Source organism: Mugil cephalus, chromosome 20, assembly GCF_022458985.1.
Source record: "Mugil cephalus isolate CIBA_MC_2020 chromosome 20, CIBA_Mcephalus_1.1, whole genome shotgun sequence".
In the NCBI taxonomy this organism is placed as follows: domain Eukaryota; kingdom Metazoa; phylum Chordata; class Actinopteri; order Mugiliformes; family Mugilidae; genus Mugil; species Mugil cephalus.
The window spans coordinates 4,694,643-4,701,509 of NC_061789.1; positions in this window are offsets into that span (position 1 = coordinate 4,694,643).

Consider the following 6,867-nt stretch of genomic DNA (forward strand, 5'->3'; position numbering starts at 1 on the left):
TAAGTAAGAGCTAAATATAGAACAAGGATTGCGCTTGAAATGCAAGCACTGAAAGCAACATCTAAACACCGACTAGAATCCGCGACTGGATGATACGAATACACACAATAAGTGAAAGTATTTGAGGTGTAAAAGCCCTGAAAATATGTACAAAGTTCAACTTTCAGCCAAAGAGTACGATCTAAAAGTAGTTGAACTGTAATTTAAAGAATAAAAAGTGTTATGGATTAGACAAAAGCCCTGGAGATAGTTGAAGTGTGTCCAGTTGAAATATAAGCTGCAAGCAATTCAAATATTTGTCTAAGAGCTAAAAGTAGTCAAACTGTCAAAATAAAGATGTCAAGATAAGTCTAAACAGATGAAAGCAGCTGAAGCGAGTAAAATGTTACAATAAAGATCAGCTATTGTGCATGTGATAAATGTGCTTATAAAGATCTAAAAGTAGTCGAACTGTCATTTAAAGAATAAAAAAAGGCATGTGGAAGCAATTCTGACAGTTGAAATCTAAGATCTAAAAGTAATCAAACTGTGAATTACAGAAAAAAAGTCACGCTAAATACAATAAGCAAAATCAGTTGCAGTGTCAGTTCACATCAAATCTCTGAAAGAAGCTGAACTGATTAAAATAATATGGTAAATGTCAATTACTGCAAAAGCAAAAGTAGTTGAAGTGTCAATAGTAAAGTAAGTTTAAGTGTCAGTTGATGTATAAGCATCTGAAAGTAGCTATTACAGTAAATGTCAGCTGTTTTGCAAAAGGAGTAAAAGAAATTAAAGTTTCTCTTGAGTAGCAAAAAAGTAGGTGAAAGTAGTTGAAGTGTGTCCTGTGTAGGAATTTGAAGCGTCGCCTGGTGTATAAACCCTGGCGCTTGTTAAAATATTAGTTAAAGAGCAAGATCTAAATAACTGACCTGGCTGTGGAAGAACAAGATTAATTATGTAATAGGTGAAAGCAGCTGAAGTGTCAGTTCACATTAAATCTCTGAAAGCAGCTGAACCGACTAAAATAATATGGTAAATGTCAATTACTGCAAAAGCAAAAGTACTTGAAGTGTCGTTTCAACCGAAAACACTGAAGGTGGTTCACGGGTGTCCAGTGTAGGAAGTTGAAATGTTATTTAAACAATAAAAAAAAAGGAAATTGTGAAAGCAGCTGAAGTGTGAAAGCAATTGCAACAGTTGAAACCTATATGGAGCGTGCTAATGTCAACCACTCAAGGTGTGAAGGCCTGTGGGTGAAGTCTGATTAAAGTATAAGAACTATATTTTGGTAAAAAAGTCCAGTAAATGTAAGTGTCAGTTGATATGTAAGCATGCGAAAGTAGTTTAAGCGCTTTTTGGATAGTAATAGATGAAGTGGGTGTAATAAATGAAAACTGAAGAGCAGAGTAAAATATTGCAGTAAATGTCAGCTGTTTCGGAAAAGGGGTAAAATAAATACTATTTTCCCTTGAGCATGAACAAAGTAGTTGAAAGTAGTTGAAGTGTGTCTTGTGTATGAATTTCAAGCGTCGCCTGCTGTATAAACCCTGACAATAGTTAAAATATTAATTAAAGAGCAAAATCTAAACAACTGAACTGGCTGTGGAAGATTAAAGGTTAAATATGTAACAGGTGAAAGCAGTTGAAGGGTTGAAACCTGATGTAACCGGGATGATGTCAACCAGGTTTGTAAGCACACGTGGCAGGAGAGACTAGTTTCACGTTTAGACTCTGTATCTAGGCGACGGTATGAATAGACATGAGGAGAATGACGGCGAGATCCTATAGAATTTTTAATGTCAAAGGGAACAAAGACGACCTGAATAAAAGCGCCTCTGTCCTTGAGCAGTCGAACATTTGTAAAGTGTGAGTGACATTTCTGGGGAAAAGCGTGCGAAAGGTGAAACCTCCCCAAGTGTTTTAATATCAGGCAAGAGGCGTCGCAAACACAAGGAGATGACAGAGAGAAAAATAATCCGGGTGCAGACCGGGAGTCTGAGGTCACTTGTTTGCTGTGGCGATGCACCGGCAAAAGTCTCAGCCGAAAGGAAAGAAGAGCACCTGGTCAGTGTCACGTCAGGCTCTCATAGCCTCAGGTATGAGCCAGCAGGGTAATAACAGGCTTCAAGAAATAATTGACCCTCCAATGTAGACCTCAGAAGTCAACAGAGTCTGTGTGGGCTGACAGCCAGGCTGCTTGTGTGGTAACGTTTTTAGTGGGGGTCATGGGGCTACGCAAGGACGCACAGGCAAAACACTATCATCTGACACAATTCCTAAAAAATGTCTTAAATCACACCATGCGGAAGCATCTATCGTGCCGTCTGTATTATTTCAGGCACCACACCTTGAACAGGTTACATAACACTCTGTGATCCTCGTCCCACCCAAAACATCTATGGGAAAGAATTTCAGTCCGTTAAAAATTTTGCAATTCCGCTTCACAGAGCGACGCATCAAAAACCTGCTTCACGTCATTTTACGCCAAGTGAGCGACACGTTTCTGGAAGCCTGGGTGCGTGAGCTTGTGACGTTTATTTGAGATTTGTTAAAAATAATGATGATGATGATGATGGAGATCTGCAGAGGATGTGAAGTGTGAAAAAAAAAGAAAAACACAGACACACAAAAAAAGACCGTGGCTGATTGAGAAAAAAAAAAAGAAAGACAGGTGAATGTGGTTGGACCTGCTTCTGATCTGGGCGTGTCGACCCCACCTTGCAGGTGAGCTAAGCTGAGGCCTGCAGTGTATCATTGAGAGCGATACGACACTCCCTTCATCCTGTTCAAATGAGCGTAGCTTCACAAAAACAGTGATAGTCGTGGATAAGAAAAAAAGAAAAAAAAAACGTCTCTTTTACCAGTTCTGTTACGCAACAATCCAAATTTTTTCCCCGCTCTCTTCGTGGTATATTTTTGGGTGAGGACACACAGTGACTCATGCACCAGTCATTGATTTTTTTTTTTTTTTTGTAGATTACAAACTTAGTGGGCGTTTGACCACACCAGCAGCAGTGTGTGCATTGAATGGGGGGGAGGTGGGGTAGGAATTTAGCCACTTTTTTTTTTTTTAAGATCCAAACACAAGTTAGCAAATTACATGCCTTCGTAACTTTTGCAGAAGACCAACAGAGTGGCTCAGCTCAACAATCGTACCTTTGTCGTGCTGCCTCTGTAGATGCGCATTGGAAAAACCAGAGTCATAGCCAGAGTCATAAAAGGTCACTTGGAACAGTTCATGATGTTGTTTGATCTGCCAAGTGTTGTATACACAAGTGTTACTGGTGATTTCTTGAAATACGTCGTCGGGGGTTGGCTGGTTCAGGGCGGTGCTGCCATTAGTTTTAGTTTATTGTCCACTGTGGCATTATTAAAGAGCTGCTTTACACTTTGACATTTTAGACAGTGGAATGCGATTTTTCTTCAACAAGCACTCCTCCGCTATCGCTCATATCTTTGGTAGTAAAGAATGACCTGACCTGAGAAAAAGATAAAAAATAATAATGATAATAATAATAAAAAAAAAAACCCAGATAATTGCTTGGTTTAAGTAGAGAAAAAAACTGTTGAATATGTAGCGTCAAAATCCTTTAATCAAGGAGTATTTCAACACCACCGTGTGAAACAAATCCAGCAGAGCGGTGCTTACATGCCAGCAGAGTGAGCCTGACCACAGCCAGCTCACGGCCGCTTTTACACAATGGCAAATCTCTCTGTCTGTGGTCGACTGTCTCACTCCGCTCATTCCTTTTCCATCTTACACAATGTCGCACCCTGCCCCGAGATTTCTAAACCCCCGTTATAAAAAAACAAAAAAACAAAAAAAAAACAACCCGAGAGGATATTTACAGGATCTGAAAGGTCAAAAGAGAAAATGTTACTTTTGAACGAGGCAGAGCAAATATATAAATAAAAAAAAAATATTTAAAAAAAAAGCGGATGGGAACGGGTGTCTGTGTTGAAACTCTCACCTCACCCCAGGCTGTTGAGAAATAGGAGAAAAGTCAACCATCACCCTCGTCCCTGCTCCCAGTGTCACCGGGCTGGTTTTGACTGTAAGTCAATGTGCAGACACGTCAGTCAGCGGTTGCAACACACACACACACACGCCTGGTCACACTTGCATGTATATGTCTACATGCATGTACACATCCTCATCTGACATGCCGCGAAAAGAGACACGCGACCCTAGTTTCCGGAAACATACAAATGCACATACTGTACATTCACTCGTCCTCACCCTCTAAGGGAGTGACACACAGATATGAATAAACACACACACACAAGCACACACACGCGCACAAACACACAGACATTGTTTCCATTCCCACTGTTGTCTTCTGTTGCTCAGGAGTGAGATGATCATCTGCTTTATTTCCCAGTCACGGTCGCCTCCCAAGTGTAATTGCATACTGAGGCCTTCTGTTAGAAATTTGACATGTCATTTATTTTCTGAACACGTGGCTTCAAGCCAAACTAGTCATTTGGTAGGAACAGTACAAGTTCAATTTGGAAGACAGTCTTTTTCTCCTGTTCCAAAGCCTGTTCCAAATAACCATTATTTTTCAAATGGCGTTCCCCTGGGTTCAATACTTGGCCCTTATTTTTTTTTTTTCCATTTACATTGTATTGTTTTCCTTCATATTACAGTACACATTTATATGTTTATCTGACATAAGATTGTTTTACAAATGACGTTCCACAGGGTTCAATCCTTAGCCCTCAAATCTTCTATTTATTCATATATGTATGTTTTCTTTCTTAGCCAAATAAATGAATATAGATTGTATATTTCTATGTATATGACACACTGCTGTACATAGAGTTAGAAAAAATGTGCACATGTATTTCATTTGATTTGAGACAAACAGGCTTTCTAAGAATCTGTAAGCATTTTCTAAATATTCATTATTTTACAAATGGCGTTCCACTGGGCTCAATACTCGATCCTCTACTTTTCTGTTAATGTCATGTTACATTTTCCTTCTCAGACAAATAACATGGTGTACATTTCTATGTATACTACACTTCGCTGTACATAGTGTTAGAAAAAGGGTCATATTCAATTTACTTGATTCAAGAACAACTGTTTTTGTTTTTTTTTTCTAAGGACTTGTGATCATGTTCTAAATAGGAATTATTTTACAAACGGTGTTCCACAAGGCTCAATGTTCGGTCCTCTCTATGTTGCATTTATATATGTTTTTCCTCAGTCAAATAAATGATCACATAGCAAAGATTTCTATATAAATGACACGTAGCCGTACGTATCCATCAAGTTGTGTGACCTAAACTATCTTCATTTAGTCATATTTTCCTGTGTCTTTCCTTTTTAATATTTCTGTATGTTTTTTTAATGTTCTTATTATTACAATTTGATGTGAGGCACATTGAGAACTGAAATTTGTGTTTCCTTTTGGAGAAGAGCTACGTAAAACATGGGCATACAGGGTAAACAACAATTTAAGCTAGACAGACAGACAGAGGTGAAATTCGAGCTAATGGAAACTCAAAATCAAATCAAGGCATCAAAGAATATGCTAACCATGGGACTAGGAGAATTACTGTCTAAGCATTTACATGTGCTCTGCTGGCTGCCCGCTGTGCCTCGAACAGAAATCAGTTTCAGGAGTCTATTATTAACCAGACGCGCACTTTTTCAAGGCTGTAGCACAATTTCCAGCGGGGCGATCATTGTGTGCGTGTGTCAGTTGTGGTACCCTAGCCACCGTTTGCATTCAATAAAAAAAGAATTCCTCATATTTAGTTGAGCCAGCCTGTATCCATGGTTACAGGCCAGGGCTTTTCATTCTTGATTCACTTCCTCACCCTTGGCTCTCTTTTTTTTTTTTGCAGACTTCTTTTTTTTTATGTTGTTTGTTTTGCTGTTATTACTACACTAAACTCTGGTTTCTCCTCACGTGACCTCTTCCCCTCTTTGGGAAGCTTTGTGCTCCTCCTGTTTCCTGTTCGGTGCCACCCCTGTGTTTTATGCCGCCCACACAAAACCTTGCTCTCTCTCTCTCTCTCAATGAAATCCAGACATGCACGCTGTACTCGCGCTCTGATTCTAAAGAAAACAACTCCTGGCTGTAGCTAGGCAACTCCAAATATGAGTCATCCCGCTGCCGCGCCCATCATCAACTGATCACCACCCCACTCCTCTACCGACGTACACACATGTAAACACACAGCTTCGGATCCTCTTTATGGAGTTAACGTCGTTCAAGCTCGAGGTCGGAGAGCAAACTAACTTTGATCTTGTTTCTGGGCTGTTTGGTTGGAGTATAAATAGTTCAGTGGACAGTTTTTAGATGCATGGGGAAACATTAGTTGGAAAAACAGACGAAACAGAGATTCGGTTTCAGGGCTCAATTAATCATCCAACGTGACGTACTTCACGTTCAGGCTGAGCTTTGCATTCTTAATTTCTATTTCAGTGTGCATGTTAAATTGTGCAGAAGAAACTTCATTAGATCCTAACGACTTGACAAAAACAAGGAATGAACCAGCAGTTCGAGAGAAAGGCAGGCCTTAAAACCGTGACTGGAACACGTGAGAGTCTTACCCGCCTGGCGTCTTGACCACAGTGTGACGCCGTGACTGATAAGACCTCGGCCAAGTCACTCATTGTCAGGTGGTACAGCTGGCAGCAAAACTGCAGCTAATGCATCAAAGCAATGTTCTACATGAATGCATGGAGTATTCATAGTTTATTGTTAGGCTATTATAAAATGCACGTAGGCACGTTTAGGAGGAATGTCAGCAGGAAAAAAAAAATAAAGGACAATGTGTTGGAGATTCAGTCTGACAGATTAAATGGATGGATGGACAGATGGAAATCTGAGTTACTTATGCCCGATGTAGTGCTACCCTCTAGTGGAC